Genomic DNA, 16,752 nt, shown 5'->3' with positions numbered 1-16,752 from the left:
ATATTTTATTGGTACAAAATATATAAGAAGAATAACATGTCAATTTGAGCATTTTTCTGCTTAACTGTCTTCTTTTCATACTTAGTCTATCCCTTTGCCTTTAACCTTGGTGAAATGTGAATCTCTTTTCACACTGTAGTTTTAATGAGGTTATTACCCTGCATACCCAATGAGATAGCGGCTTATGTCATAAATTTCATACTTCAAGGTATAATATGCCTTCAGCTGTTGAATTAACCTTTTAACTGAAAATAAATTTTAATTGCTGATCACAACTACAACTTTAGATGGATTATTAATAGTATTATTATTATTATTTAAAATGAATATTTTACATGCAAGCAAGGTAAGCCTTGTGAGTAGACATTCACTAAAAATGTTTCTGTTTTATTAAGTTCCTATGTACAGCCAACTTAATTATTTGTGATAATAGGTAATAACACAGCTGAAATTAATGATCTAATAACTCCATCCTATTTTCCAAAACCCTTTCATTTTCGCTTTACCACAATATCTACACACTTAAATAACTTAAGTTTGATCTCTTTCTATCTCTACCATCCATGTTTATAGATGAAATGTTAATAAGCAGTCGTCAAAATAGGTAACTAGAAGAAAAGAGATTAGTGTACCCAAAAGTGAATATTCATTCCCTAAATAACTAAGAATGAACTGCACTTCCTGTTATAATGAAGAAGACAGGGAGACTTGCCACAGTGATAATGATAAGTGATATGCCATCTTATCAAGAAACAGTGTTGTTCACTAAGCCAATCATTTTCAACTCATGTCCCAACTGCAACCTAGGGTACAAGATGTTGAAGCATTGCACTGGAAAGGTTTCCAGAACCAAGGACATGGATGGAGGGAGGGTGGTGACACATCTTACTCAGTCTAGGCTTTTGAGAACAGCCTTATTCATAATAAATTGCTTAAACCATTTCATTTCCATCATGCACACTTAATTTACATAAACCTCACCTTTGGGTCACCCATACCTTCCATTTCTGGGATGTAAGTTACCATTTACCATTCACTTCCTGCACCCCACCTCCACTAACCCAACTGTCCCCATGGATTCCTCATAAATGTCATTCACTCTCAAAAGAGGATGGCGGCAATGGGAGAAGTTATACAGAAAGTTCAAGTGGGAGAAGGAATTAGAGAAGAAAAGACAGCCGTGCTCCATGAGAACGGACAGATTAGCATAGCTTTGGAAGTGACTTGTAATTCTTAAGGGGAAAGGAATAATACAAGGTTGATGTCCCTGGAAAGTTGCCTGGTAATTCACCATCTTAAGGAAGGACCAGCTTACCTTAAGGATCTCTACTCAGGGGCTAGAGAAGGGGGCAAACCAGCTTCCACAGCCAGCTCAGAGCTAGGCTCCACCTGCCAGCTCTAGAAGATATTTCTTTGTACAAAGCAGTAGCTTTTCTATAAAAGGTCAACGTTAAATGAACATGCATTCAACAAGCATGTTTACTGAGTGACTAGTTTATGGAGGAACCCTGTAGATGTATCGTTATCATGCACAGTTATCTCTACCAGATGACTCTCTGGCAGAGAACTTGACACTCCTGGGCCCTTTGGAGGTTAGCGCAAAGTACCAGTCTGGCTTATCAGGAAGAGAGTCCAACTCTTTCTCTCAAAGAACCAGGAAACTACTCCGCAGTTACTTCTCTCAGACACCGAGGATCCCTTTATAGTCACAGAGGAGCAGTTTCCCTACCCTGGCTCAGTGCAGCTCCCAAAGCACAGTTATGCCCCCGGTCTCCAGCACCCGTTTCTTTAATGAGTGCTTCGCCCTTACAGAGCTGACTCAGACAGATGTGCAAGGGCCCTGCACTTGATGGGCCTTACATCCTGAATGTCCTTCCAAACAAATGCCCAACAGCCGAGAGCCCATTTATTGAAGAGACAAATGCATTTGTTCCTGTTACAGAGCTGCAGGCAAATTCTAGCAGTCTGGAAACAGAAAGAGGGGAAAAATATCTTTGTATTGTTATGGCCTAAGCATGACTTCAATCAAAGTAGCAAGGCCAGCAAAGTCACAGGGTCAAACCCATTTACGCCAACCACCCCCTACACCAATTTTAACATGTTCATGCATCTAGTTTGATTAAAAAAAAAAATCTGTTTCCAAGACTGAATCTTAATCTTGCAAATTCCTAATCTAAGTAACTATTCATTTATGTTAATAAAATGGGTTCTTGATGAGATAGATCCATGTGCAATTTTTACCTGCATTTCTATGACTTTAATATTGAAACGTTGGCTTTATTATTTTTTGAGCTTTCTAGACTACTTACCTACATAATTGTCTTTTTTCCTGTAAAGTTCTTCTTTGTAAACTTGATTACAAATTCCAACTTGACCACTTTCAGGTTATGACCTTGAGCAAGTCACTTCACCTCCTTCCGCCTCAATATCCTCACCTATGAAGTGATGATATAATAAAGGTGTTGAAGGAACTTAAGTGTCGATACATTGCAAAGTACACTGAACCATACCATTTTGGGATTGAAGATGGCCTCAGAGAGAGAGAGAAAATTCAGGTTACAAGTTATTATTATTAGCCAAAGATCCAGCACCCAATGGACCATGTGCCAGGTGTCCCAACCCTGGACATTCTTATTTCATTACATCATATTTCATCAGTAACATCCCCATGATTAGCTGACTCCTGACTTTTTAGACTTAGCATCTTCTCTGGTACCCAGTCATGATGACAAGTTTGACTTCTGTGGTCCCACTTCTCAAATTCTCCATAGACATGGTTTTGTACTTATCCTCTGGCTCAGATCTCTTCTAACTGTCTTGGGTAACTTCAGGTGATACCCATCCTCCAAGGCCTCCCTCATAACACCTTTCCCAAAGTCAACTACACAGAGACGTGCAGATATGTGCGCACAGGAGGTACCTGTTCTGGTGCATCCTGGGAGGGCATCGTGGTCAGGCATGAGGCAAATCAACACAGACGCATCCTTGGAGCTTATTTGAACTCAGGCTTTCTTCCATCACTCTGCAGTTTAAAGAATGACAAATAAAATTTTTAAATGTTGCTGTCACGACATTCAAGTAGAAAGAAAATTTGTCATCAACTACGTGGCAGCCTTGGCATGTGCTCTCCTCCTGTTCCACTTTCTTGCTTCCCAGAAAGCCCAGAATGGAGGAGGCATTTGGAAGAGAAACGAGACCACCCTAAACCAGAAGTAGTGATGAATTGACTGACTGAGTCTAGCCAGGCTTCCTTGAAAGCCAGCAGTGGGCTCCCACGTATGCTCTCGGCTCTCCAAGGCTACGACCACCAGCCTCCTTTCTTCGAAGACCTTCACAGATTAGCCTCAACCTACCTTTCTGGCCCGATCTCCTTTGATGACCCACACACATAACACACTCCAGCAAGATTAGAGGATTTGATGTTCCCCAGCAATCTTTCTCAATGACCTGTGATCTTATTTCCATCAGAAAGTTCTTTTCCCATCTCTCCCCCAGATTTGTTCCTTTTCCATATCAGATTTTACTTCCTCCTGAGCACAATCGCCATGTCCTCCCACTCTTGCAACAAGATGCAATCTCTCTCCACCTAACCTCTCCTAGCACTGTGGGTGTACCTGTCCTTGGGCTCTTATTCCATTCTGCTCTATATTATAATCATTCACATATTGAATTGTTTCCCTTGCCACCATCAAGCCGTATTCACCTTGAGGGTAGAGACTGTATCACTGTATCCCCTGCCAGGCCTAAAACAAAGCTTGGCATGCTGAAAGCACTGAGTAAATATTTTTCATGTTGAATTAAAGATTGTATTGTAGATAAATATCCTTTGATTTCCTTTATATTTATTTAAATTTATTTTGTTTTATTTTGTAAATATTACTGACTGTATCAACTTAATATTGCTTTCCTCCTGTTTTGTTCCCGTTACTGGCAATGAACAGTATTCTCAATACACTATGTATGTGCCGAAAGCCAGAGAAGCAGAAAGAGCAGCAAAATATGGAGACCCAGGCCTTGTACTTAATCTTCACACTTTTTACATTTTCAGGAGAAAGTCCAAAAGCTTCTCATGTTCTCAGATAACCTGCACACTGCACGAAGCTATGGCTCCATGGGAATAAAATGAAATTTTAAAAACCAGGTTATATTATCAGCCTTTGGGACCATACTTTTCAATTACCCTTTGGTTTATCTCTAGCCTTTCATCTCCACGAAATTCAGCATTCTCTGTCTTTTTTCATTGTAAACAATTCACTTCACGAATGTAGAATAATAAAATTAGGCTTCATAAGAAGTTCTGGATGCTGATAGAAAATAAATAATATCTCCTTGTCCTCCCTGAGCCTGGCTTCTCAGTCTCTGTGGTTTCTTCTCTCTGGATCTGTGCCTCTTAAATGCCTTAAGGTCAAAAAGTGGGAAGGTGGATGGGCACCTGGGTGGCTCAGTTGATTAAGTGTCTGACTCTTGATTTCGGCTCAGGTCATGATCTCAGGGTCATGGTATGGAGCTCAGCATTCGGCTCAGCGGGGAGTCTGCTGGAGATTCTCTCTCTCCCTCTCCCCCTGTCCCCAACCCCACTTGCACATGTGCATGCTCTCTCTCCCTCTCTCTCTCAAATAAATAAATAAATCTTAAAAAAAGTGGAAAGGTTGAAAAGATGAGAAAAATGACTTTAAAGAGGCCAGTTTGGTACTGTGACTTTGTAGTCAATATGTTAAGTACAAAGCAAAGAAATGTTCATTTGAGAGCCATCTCAAAGGTGTCATCTTGTTTCTCAACAGGAGCACCTAGAAGGATGTACTGTTTTTGTTTAAACGGATTTTTTTTAAAGATTTTTATTTATTTATTTGACAGAGAGAGAGACAGCTAGTGAGAGAGGGAACACAAGCAGGGGGAGTGGAAGAGGAAGAAGCAGGCTCATAGCGGAGGAGCCTGATGTGGGGCTCGATCCCATAACGCTGGGACCACGCCCTGAGCTGAAGGCAGACGCTTAACCGCTGTGCCACCCAGGCGCCCCTAAATGGATTTTTATAAGTCTCACCCAGCATATTATAATGAACAGATGATACTTAATACAGACAATGTGATAAAGATAAAAACTATCAATATTTCTTGTTTCCGATTATTTTCTTAAATATTTTATTTATTTATTTGACAGAGAGAGGAAGAGAGGGAGAACAAGCAGGGGGAGCAGCAGAGCGAGAGGGAGAAGCAGGCTCTCTGCCGTGCAGGGAGCCCAGTGCGGGGCTTGATCCCAGAACCCTGGGATCATGACCTGAGCTGAAGGCAGACACCTAACAGACTGAGCCACCCAGGTGCCCTGGTTTCCTGATTCTTTAAGAGACATTGAATCACTGAACTAGTTGGAAAGAAAGAAAAAAAGAAAGGCAGGAAGAGAGGGAAGGTGGGAGGGAGGGAGAAATGCTGACCTTGGGAGGGTGAGCTCAAGCTGTCTCCTATAATAAGTAAGTTGAAAAAGCAAAGGGAAGACTTCCATCTAACTTACATAGCACCTGTCAAAGTCCAGGGTTGAGTCTATCTAAAGAAAACAATATGGTCGGTTTCTACATTAAAGAGCTCCAATAAAGCCATTTGAAATGTCTAAATGGATGTTTATTATAACTCACTTATTTCCTGAACACATAGCCATGTACCTATCTGTGATACAGTCAGTGACATTTAAGGTATCCTTCCAGGTTCAATGACCAAAGAGCTAAGTGTCTTAGAAACCCTTTGTCCTTTACCGTATATAGCACTTCTGTGCTGGGGGTGGGGCAGGGGCGGGGGCAGCGGAAGAACAAGGGTAGGTGAAGAGTGTTCAGAAACTGGAATATACATTTTTTTAAGAAAATCAGCAAGGAAAAGGGACTATTTTAGGCACCATCCTCTATCACAATTCTCCATTCAGATATTCCTACTGGAAGGCTCAAGTTTTCTTAAAAGCAAAATGCCTCCCTCTTTCTCTCTTGCCATTTCCTTAACTTAAAATTCCTTCTATTCTTTATTCCTCTTATTAGGATTGCCAGATTTTGCAAATAAAAATACAGGGCATCCAGTTCAGTTTGAATTTCAGATAAATAACAATTTTTTAATAATAAGTATATTCCATGCAATATTAGGAAATATGTACTAAAAAAGATTCATTGTTTATCTTAAATTCAAATTAAAACAATGAATCATTTTTTAGTATAAGTATGTCCCAAATATCACATGGGATATACTTACACTGAAATGTTATTGGCGGTTTATCTGAAATTGAAACTGAACTGGACCTGCTATATTTTATCTGGCAGCTCTGTTCTTAGGTAAATTCTCCTATCACTCAAACCCAGATTAAATCCCATTTCTTCCATGAATGCTTTCATATCCATCTTATTTTGAAAGGATTCATGCATTTATTCATTACTCCTCAATCAAATATGTATTGAACACCTATTTTCCTCCAGGAACTGTGTTAGGTACTGGAGATAAAAACAAACAAAGGCCATAGCTCTCAGGCACAGGATGGCCTTGGAGGCAGGCAATAATGACCCAGAGGAGTAAGTGTCATGAGAGAGAGAGAGTTGCACAGGGTAGACGGAAAGTCCATAGATAAGCCTCCTTGTAGGACTGCAGGCTATCTGTCCCTTTCATCTCCTATCTAACTCTATCTTATATTAACATCTGGAACTAGATCTACCACTTCTCAGCCTCTGCCTGGTGTCATACTTTGCTTATAGCAGGTACTTATATTTGTTTTGTGTAATGAAGCCCTTTTTTTTCCATTCTCTTGTTCACCATTTAATTTCTAGAAAGATAACCACAAGATTGAATTTGGTTTGCTTCACTTTAACCACGGTGAGAAACCATGCATTTTCCAATGTGCTAAATGTGCCAGACATTGCTGTGTGGGCTTCCCATAGCCCCTTAATCCTCACTCTGCCTCAGTGAACTAGGTGCTCTTTATATCCCATTTTATGGAAGAGGAAACGAAGATACAAAATGGTTTGTTAACTTGTCCCAAATCACGCAAATAATAAAAGTGAAGCTGAGATTCAGACCCAGTTGACTGGCTTCAGAATGCTGTGTTGTCACTATGATGGAGGTGGTTTTAAAAATTAATTAAATTAAATAAGCTTCTGGAATTTTCTGTGGACACTTTATTTGTTCTTTTTTAAAATTTTTATTCTTATGTTTTATGTTTTATTTTTTATTATGTTAATCACTATACAGTACTTCATTAGTTTTTGATGTAGTGTTCCATGGTCTGTGCTACGGTCTAGAGCCTGGATTCAAGAGCAAACACTGTGCACATCCCCAGTTACTACTAGACAATAGCAGATCTGATTGATCTAAGAAAGCAGAGTCATGAAAGCCTTTTCAAGGAACTATTCAACTGAAGGTTAGTTATGATGTGGTTAGAAAAAGTAAAATCATTTCTTAATATATGGTAGAAAATTTAGAGAAAACCAAACATGGTGCCAAGAGATGTAGTTAGGATGGAGTATTGTAACCTTATTACCTGACTTGTAAAAATACAAACTTAAGTGTACCGAATGCTCTAAATCTTATGACTTCCAAAATGTGACCTGGAGAAGCCTACTTGATGAATGTTAAAAATATCCATTTTTCCATTTGAATAAAATGAGGATACTTAAAACATGAGATTAATTTGGAAGCACTCAAACCCCCACTCTCCAAAAAGGAGACTGTCACTTCCCTCTTCTTGATGACTGGGACTTCTAGCAAATACGTCCTGATTTAAATTTCAGCTACATGGAATACAAAGAGATTTCGGTCTTCAGGAAATCACCTACCTCTATGAATAACAGAGGCTGTTGTGGCCTGGTCTCAGTGTTTCTGTCCCACTTAGATTGGTGTAGTACATCAGGGGAAGGTTAGCTCAGTGTAATTGTTGCTAATAAATTATGGTGTTAAAATAAGTAATATTATTGAGAAGAGCTGTTTGTCCCTACATGGCATTCTGATACCAAAGCTAAGATTTCATTAATATTTTTTTAAGTCTGTGAACTAAAATATTGTCTATGGCCTCTTTCACTTTCTGAGTCAGTAAACAGTGTAGAAATGGGAAGTTATCATAGTAAATTATATTTAACACTTAATATAAATCCCAAAATTCAAAACCTCAAAAATATATGAAATTCTCTTATTTGGGGCAAATTTTCCACCATATAAATTTATGGGAGCTTCATATATAATTGATAATAGTGTGACATTTGGAAAAATATAAAATGTCAACGGAGACATCTTGAGTAAACATGTCACAAAAGTCTGTGTTTATGGGGCGCCTGGGTGGCACAGCGGTTAAGCATCTGCCTTCGGCTCAGGGCGTGATCCCGGCGTTATGGGATCGAGCCCCACGTCAGGCTCCTCCGCTGGGAGCCTGCTTCTTCCTCTCCCATTCCCCCTGCTTGTGTTCCCTCTCTCGCTGGCTGTCTCTATCTCTGTCGAATAAATAAATAAAATCTTTAAAAAAAAAAAAAAGTCTGTGTTTATAACAATAAAAAACAAATCGGTTTGGGGGAATAATAGAATCTCAGAGGTTGAAAGAACTTTAAAGGTTATTGAGTTTACTACCCCAAGTTTTAATATACTCCCCAGCATCTTCTCCCACATCTAGGCAGCACTGGCCCAAGTACAAGCAACTATATAGTATCACCCAGAGTTTGTACCTATGTTTCCACTTAAAAACCATCACTGAGTTTGACTTACTGACAACAAGAGAACAGGGCCAAGATCGGGCAAGGACTTCGAAAGGGACCTGTTTCCACTTGTCCCACAACAAACAACCCTTTTCATCTTTCTTTTTAACTTCCAGCCACTTTGTCCTCCAAGCCTTGGAAAGAATTTGGGCCACTGAGGAAGCCCAGCTGGGTGAACTAAGAACCACAGGCAGGAACACTGGTATAAAATGAGAGCAAGGTCAACAACAGGCATGTGCGAGAGTCAGTGGGAACAGTGCAGAATTCTCAAGGAGGGCAGCAAGTGTCTTCACCACCATCTGGAGCTGAGAAAAAGCCAGGTGATCAGAGACTTCTTTTTTTCAGTCATGGTAAAAAACATATAATGTAAAATGTACCATCTTTTCCAGTTTTTAAGTGAACAGTACATTAGTGTTAACTACTGGTGCATTACTGTTAACTACAGATATCTCGAAGCTTTTCATTTTGCAAAACTGAAATCCTACACTCATTGAACATCAACTCCCCTCTTCCCCTTTCCTCAGCCTCTGACAACCCCCATTCTATTTTCTCTTTACAAGGGTTGACTACTTCAGATACCTCATGTAAGGAGAATCATACACTATTGTCTTTCTATGATTGGCTTCTTTCACTAAGTATGATGTCCTCAAACGTCCTCCATGTTACACCATGGGACAGGATTTCTTCCTTTTTTGAGGTTGAATAATAGTCCATTGTACGCATATGCCTTCTTTTCTCTATCTGTTCATTCACTGATGGACATTTAGCTTGATTTCATCTCTCAGCTTTTGTGAATAATGCTAATGAGCATGGGGGTACAAATATCTTTTTGCAATCTCGTTTTCAAGTCTTTTGGGTATATACTCACAAGTGGGATTGCTGAATTATATGGTAGCTCTATTTTGAATTTTTGGAAATCTCAAGGTTTCCCTTTTTTAGCTATATTGCTATATGTTCTTTTCAATTGCCAGTTCTTCCAACTCTGGCTCCTGGGAAGACACTCTTAACACTATGCAGGGACATCTGGCAACAACCTTCCTCTGACTCCTCCCACACAGATTAACAGCAATGCTGAGAGCAAGCCTTTCTACACTGCTCTTCACAGTCCTCCAAAGATAAAACCCAGCCCAGCTATTCTTTACTTATAACCTTAGGATGGGGACTATGCAGATTCCTCTAATAATTAAGTGTTTCCCAGTTTTATTGCAAGAAAGCCTATCAGGGACACAAACACAATTTCTATTTCAAAGGAATGATCTCCTTCCCCTCTTCTTTGGAGAAAGTAACTTAGATATTTTTAGGGAAAAAAGGGTATTTGGGGGGGATATTTGATATGAAATGTGTATAAATATGTTGTTTATGTAGTATAATAATTTATGGATATAACTTATAGAATTAGGTACTGCCCACCTAAAATCTCAAATTCAGGCATCCCCTGTGAATTACATTACCGAAAAAACACATCAGGGAAAAGACTAGTTTTGATATTTCTAGGTACAATTCTGAAAAAACACGGCCTACCACCCAATAAAGACTTGACTTGTGTATTAGTCAGGATGTTCCAGAGAAACAGAACCAGGACAGAGAGAAGTTATGAGGAATTAGGAATTACCACAAAGACCAAGAAGTCCCAGTATCTGCCATCTACAGCGGGAGACCAGGAAAGCCAGTGGTGTAATTCAGTCTGGGTCCAAAGGCCTGAGAACCAGGGAAGCCAGTGGTGTGAATCCCAGTTTGAGAGGAGGAGAAAATGAGATGGGATGGACCCAGTTTAGTTACTTGAGGCAGAGGAAAAAGGGATGAATTCCTCTTTCCTCTGCCTTTTGTTCTATTCAGGCCCTCACACAATTGAAGGATGCCTACGCACACTGGGGAGGTCAGTCAACCCTACATTTGAATGGTCCATCTATTCAAATATGAATCCTATCCAGAAACACCTTCACAGATACAGCCAAAACCAATATGTAATCTACGCACCTATGCTCCTCTCAAACTGACACGTAAAATTAACCATCACAACTAGGTATCAAGAAAATTTTGCTTAATCGAAAGAATTATTATTCTGCAGGAGAACTGTGAACAGCAAGGAGCGAAAGAAAGACAAGTGCAAAGCTGAGAAATTTTCCAGTGTTTTTCGAGAATAATTCAGGGGAAAAAAAAAAAAAGCAATAGTGAACCCAAGGAGGAGACATGTTGGTCTTTCTAGAGCTGGAGAATCTGAAAAGCAGGGAGAGCTCCCTGGATTTTCCAGAGCCTGGAAAAAACAGCCCTCAAGGTGATCTCTTTCTCTTCATTCAATATCAACAAGCAGAATTTTGAGTACCCCTAAGGCACCCTGACAGTGCAAAGGAGGCATCAGATTGAGGCCACTGGAAGTAAATTTTCCCCATTGTCAATAATGGTTTGTCATTAGGTTCAGACATCACTCTCTTGTGAGTTGGTTTAAGGTGTCAGTCTCTGGAACGTTGATAAACTCCAGCTACTCTGCACCCGCAAACCAGAAGACAAGACCACTTGCAGGGGACCTCTCTAAAATTCTCCACTAAAGGCATACTCCATGAGCAGCTGAGCCCTAGCATAGGATTATCTTCGATACCTAACTTCCATGTAGAGGCAAAGGGTATCTATCTATCTGTCTGTCTCACTATCTATTCAACCACTATAAAGAAATTGAGTGGGAAGATCTACCACAGGCTGTAAAGATGAAATTTGTCTCAGCCTCAGATAAAGGACAGAAACCAGAATGGTACAGGCTAAAAGCTTAGGTTGGGAAATGAGCACAATAATTAAACCCAGGACACCCAATAAAAATGAAGAAATAATTTCAATAGTCCCAAGCCATGATAGGCAGGGCTGGACAGGAGCAACAACACCAATCAGGACAGACATGACTTTGACAGGCTTCAGCCCTCCCCAGTTGGTGAAAGAATCCTATCTGCCATCCCCCTCCATTATCCCTGGATGAGAATCTCTCTTCCTCTCCCTTTTTAGGGGTAACTCTCAGGAATAAATACAAAATCAGTCATTTACACCTTAACATGATTTTAATTCTGCTCAGGGGTTCCTAGAGTGACTCATATCTTAAGCCTCAACTTGTTATTAGGTGCCACAGTAAGTTGAGCTCATGGATAATGGTAGAAGTGTTGGAGTGACCAAGTGACAGGGAAACAGATGAGGTCATCAGTAGGTAGGTTAGGCCAAGGTAGGCTAGATAAAGTTCAGAATCAAAAACCCAGGCATGTCAGAAGCTCAGATTATAAACAGTTCTGACTTCTCTGGCTGGATTTTGTAACAGACATCTGTGACTGACTGCAGCTTTTTTTTCGTTTTCTGGGTCTTTGTTAGTTTGCAGATTTTTGTCTGCCTAGTATCTCAGTGGTCACTGATGGAGAGGGCCAAAGGAGGAAGGTGCGTATTCATTCTCTGAGATGAACACAGATAGGAACAACCAGGATTCTGAATTCCAGTTTTGTCCAGGTATCAAGAATATCTATAAGCAATTCCAAAAAGGTCTGGGGGAGTCATACACACAAAACACAAGGATACACAAAATTATATTGTATTTCTTTAACATTTTGTCCCATCAGCCCCATTCTGATATGCACCTAATCTAATCTTTGCCCTCTGTTTCTTCAAACAGCCACAAAAGGATGAGCCCAAGGGAAAATCAAGCCAAAAGAGAAACAGTACAGTCCAAACACCTGCTTTGAGAAAATAAGGTAAAAGGCAAGATCTGTAGATAAAAATTGGCCCAGGCCATTTATTTTACCTTTTTCTTGCTGTGGCTATGACCCTTGTTTGTTTGTTTGTTTGTTTGTTTTATTATGTTCAGTTAGCCAACAGATAGTTATCATTAGTTTGTGACGTAGTGCTCGATATACACCCAGGGCTCATCACCCTTGTTTTTACTCAGCAATGCAAGTTCTCTACCACTTCCTAATGTATAGAAACCCAAAAAGTGACCAACTTCTTGGAATAAAGATGGAATTCTTACAGCAAAAACAGAAAAAAGTAATATCTCAAAAATTATCCTGCCACACATGCAACAAAAATTCAAAATGTTCTCCTCAATAATTATCAAATGTTAAGATAATCCTCAGTGAAACAGATGGAATAAATTATAGTCAGATATTTAAACATTTATTGATGCTGCAGCAACTTTCCAGACAGTCCAAAATTCCAGAGTAATATTCTTCAAGATGTGGCACAGATTTCTGGAGTTCTTACCACATCTGAGAAGCTCTGCTCTTTCTATTAGTTCCTCAGGAACGGGGAAGGGCATTCTGATGGACGACTTCCAAATCAATGAGATTTTCTGCTTGTGGAAACAAGATATGCCACAGGAAAATCAAGACCATGTGTGAGTAAACTGTGATGCCTCCACATCTCTTTATGGGAATTGACATCCATTGATTTTTGAAAGTATACATTTACCAGAACTCAACAATGTTTTTTAACGAGGCCTTCTTACACTGTATCATCAGCTTTAGTCACTCTGTAATTAGATTCAATTAACATGTCCCAAATGCCAGAGGGGTTAGCAATAGTGACAACACTGAGTACAGTTAATGCATAAAAATTAAAATGTTTGCTCTCCATAGCATTAAATTACATATCATAGTCCTCTTTGCTTCTCTAATGTTTCTTTGTAGGAAACTTGAGAATTATGGTTTCTTGCTGTGGGTCATTCATATCAACATATTTTATAGATGAGTTTACTGGTTGATTACATAGTAAGAAGACAAGACAGTCAACTCCTAATAAAAGTGAGAAGTTTCCAGTCCTAACCCCTCTTTCCTGTCAATTGTGGGGCTGAAAATAGGCTTCCTGTATGAGCTCATCTTTGAGGATGAAAGAAGGGTAGTTTCAAAAGATAAAATGTAATCTTCCTCAAGATATCCAATAGCCACCTCCAATTCTGTCAAATAAGGAAGATACGACAAAATAATATCAGTCATGCCCACAATATTTAGTGACTACATGAGCATGAAGCAAAATACAGCGATAACAGTGAAAGTAGACAGAGATAACAATAAATCATAGTGTCAGGTCTAGGTGGTACTCACTAGGACAACAGGCTGCCACAGTATTTTAAAAACAAAGTTTGCACATGAATTCCAATTCCACATTGACGAATTCACTGACAGAAATAAATTCACGTATAAATATCAACCAATAAAAGAAAAGAACAAAAAGGACGAGTAAAGAAATATTTGATAATTTATCAACATAAAAGTACCACAGTTACCACAGAGTAAGCAACTTCAACCAACAACCCAGTGAGATTAAAATAGGTGTAAACACCTTTTTAAAACTCCTTGAAAATATAAAAGCTAATAAGAGAAGAAAAGAGGTAGGAAGAAAGAAGTTTAGTGCCTCCAGAATGGCACACTGGGAGAGAACTCATGAACAACCTAGGGGCCGAGCCAGTTCTCTGCTTCACTGCTTGGTTTGGGATGCCCTTGGGCTTGAACTTCGGGCCCTGCCAGCCCTAACACAAAGTCAAAGCTTCCATCCTGGAGCTCTTGACTTGCACAAGGCTGTCTTCTCTCCCGTAAAATAAATAGTACTCACAGCAAAAAAAAAAAAAAAAAAAAAAAAAAAAAAAGAGAGAGAGAGAAGAAAAGCGGTAAAAGGAGGTTAAGAGCAAGCATGGGGGGGGGCATTTTTACCCAAGGTCCTTACAATTCTGGAGGAGAGTCAAAGGGATTAGCTGCATGATTAACAGCTTTTGAGGGAGGCAATACAGACTGCAGTCCAGCACATAATAAAAATAACCAAGAACTCACAGATGCAAGACAACCTAAATGAAACCCTGTCGTGGGGCGGGGGTGGGGGGGGCAGGGAATAGAATCAGATCCATGGTGGCTCCAGATATTAGAAAAAAGTATTACTACTTTTTTCAATAAGATGCAAACGAAATTGATAGCTATCATCAGAAAACTAGACAATCTCAAAATAATGAAAATTCCAGAAATAAAAGCTACGATGACTAAAATTAGAAAGATATGAATGAGTTTAGCAGAATGAAGACAACTAAATGCAAAGAGTATTGGTGAACTGGCAGATAGGCCAGAAGAAAAGATTCAAAATGAAGGATAAAGAAAATATTACGGAAAATAACATGAGAGAGTGAGCACGTCAGAAGTCACTGTGAGAAACCTACAGTACACGTGATTTGTGTCTGAGGGAAGAGATGGGACAGAAGTAATAGTCACCAGGGGCGCCTGGGTAGCGCAGTCGTTAAGCGTCTGCCTTCGGCTCAGAGCATGATCCCGGCGTTCAGGGTTCGAGTCCCACATCGGGCTCCTCGGCTGGGAGCCTGCTTCTTCCTCTCCCTCTCCCCTGCTGTGTTCCCTCTCTCGCTGGCTGTCTCTCTGTCACATAAATAAATAAAATCTTTAAAAAAAAAAAAAAAGAAGTAATAGTCACCAAAACCATGGCTGAGAGTTTGCCAAAATTGAGGAAAGGTAGTGAACATATTTTAAAGTACTATGACGTACTTCTAAATAAATCTTGTTCTCAAAGAAGAAATTAAAACAGAAATTAGAAAAAATGTTTAACTCATTGATATTAGAAATGCAACATATCAGAACTTGTGGAATGCAACTAAAAATGTAAAAAGGTGTATATTAGAAGAGAAGGGTTATATATTCATCTCAAGAGATGAGGAAAAAGTACAGCAGTAAAATGGAGAAACTGACAAAAAATTTACAAAATAGGAAAGTTACAGCCACTTTCATTCTTGCCTCATAAAATGTATTTGGAGAGCATTTCTTTAAGTATTTAAAATAATTCATCGGTAAAACCATTTGGGCCTAGAGTTTTCTCTGTGAGAAGATTTTAATTACAAATGCAATTTCTTTAGCAGCTATGGAATTACTAGTATTTTCTATTTTATCCTGAGTTAGTTTTGGTAAGCAATGTTGTTTAAGGAATGTGTCCACTTCATCTAAGTTGTCTAATTTATTGCCATAAAATTTTTCATATTTGTTTATTATTATCCTTGTAATGTCCACAGGATTAGTAGTGATATTGTATCTTTCGTTCCTGATGTTTATCGTCAAGTTTTTTTCTAACTTGATCAGACATTCTAGCCATTTATCAATTTTACTGATCTTTTCAAAACACTAATTTAGCTTTCCGTAATGTTTTATTCTCTTTCATAAATATCTTGTTTTTACGTATAGTATTTTGTTTTTTATCTTCTTAAGATTAAAATTTGGATCGTTAATTTTAAACTTTTCCCCTTTATTGCAAGCATCTGAAGCTAGAAACTCCGCTGGTTTGTGGCGTTTGATATTGTGTGTTTTCAATTGCATACATTTCAAAATGCTTTAAATATTTCCTGTGGTTTCTTCTTTGACCCATAGATAATTTAGAATTCTTTTTAACTTCTAAATTTTTGAAAATTTTCCAGGTCTCTTATTGGTAGTTTCTTATAATTAATAGCCTGTGGTTATATCACATACTACAGAAGGTTTGATCTTCTTATATTTATCAACACATCTTTTGTCCTGTTGTCTGATCTGTCTTGTGACTGTTTCATGTATACTAGAAAATAAAAATGTGTATTCTATTGTCGTTGGTTACAGGGTTTTTAAAATGCCAATTAGGTGAATGTGGTTGATAGTACTATTCAAATCTTCTACGACCTTACTTAATTTTTGGCTACAGGTTCTATCAATGAATTACTGAGAGAGATGTTAAAAATCACCAAGTATTTCTGGATTTCTCCCTTTAGTTCTATATTTATTTCATGCATTTTGAAGTTCTGTTAGGAGGTGTGTACACTTCAGGATTGTTACATCTCCAGAATAAATAGAATCTTTACAATTATGAAATACTTCCTTTATTGATATTTTTGCTCCTTTTCTTGAGTCCAGTTTAAATGCTATTAATAGAGCCACATGGGCTTTCTTACACTTGGTAGTGTGATATATCTTCCATCCTTTTACTTTCACCAATTTATGCCTTTGTATTATGATGGACTGAAAGTCTTTGTCCCCCCCAAATTCATATGTTGATACCCTAACCCCGGATGTGATGG

The 16,752-nt window shown here is 38.9% G+C and overlaps 1 long non-coding RNA gene across 3 annotated transcripts in view; it reads right to left on the bottom strand.

Annotated features, from left to right (window-relative positions):
- Positions 1 to 16,752, bottom strand: part of LOC121101269 — a 116,308-nt gene that overhangs the window by 5,208 nt on the left and 94,348 nt on the right. For all 3 annotated transcript variants that reach the window (XR_005833240.1, XR_005833242.1, XR_005833241.1), the window contains 2 exons: positions 2,921 to 3,022; positions 2,310 to 2,435 (listed from right to left, as the gene is read on the bottom strand). This is a non-coding gene — a long non-coding RNA (uncharacterized LOC121101269). The remainder of the gene's footprint in view (positions 1 to 2,309; positions 2,436 to 2,920; positions 3,023 to 16,752) is intronic.

This window comes from Ursus maritimus, unplaced genomic scaffold (assembly GCF_017311325.1).
Source record: "Ursus maritimus isolate PB19 unplaced genomic scaffold, ASM1731132v1 scaffold_10, whole genome shotgun sequence".
Taxonomy (NCBI): Eukaryota; Metazoa; Chordata; class Mammalia; order Carnivora; family Ursidae; genus Ursus; species Ursus maritimus.
Note: the sequence above shows the minus strand (reverse complement) of the source record. Positions and strands in the feature narration are given on the sequence as shown.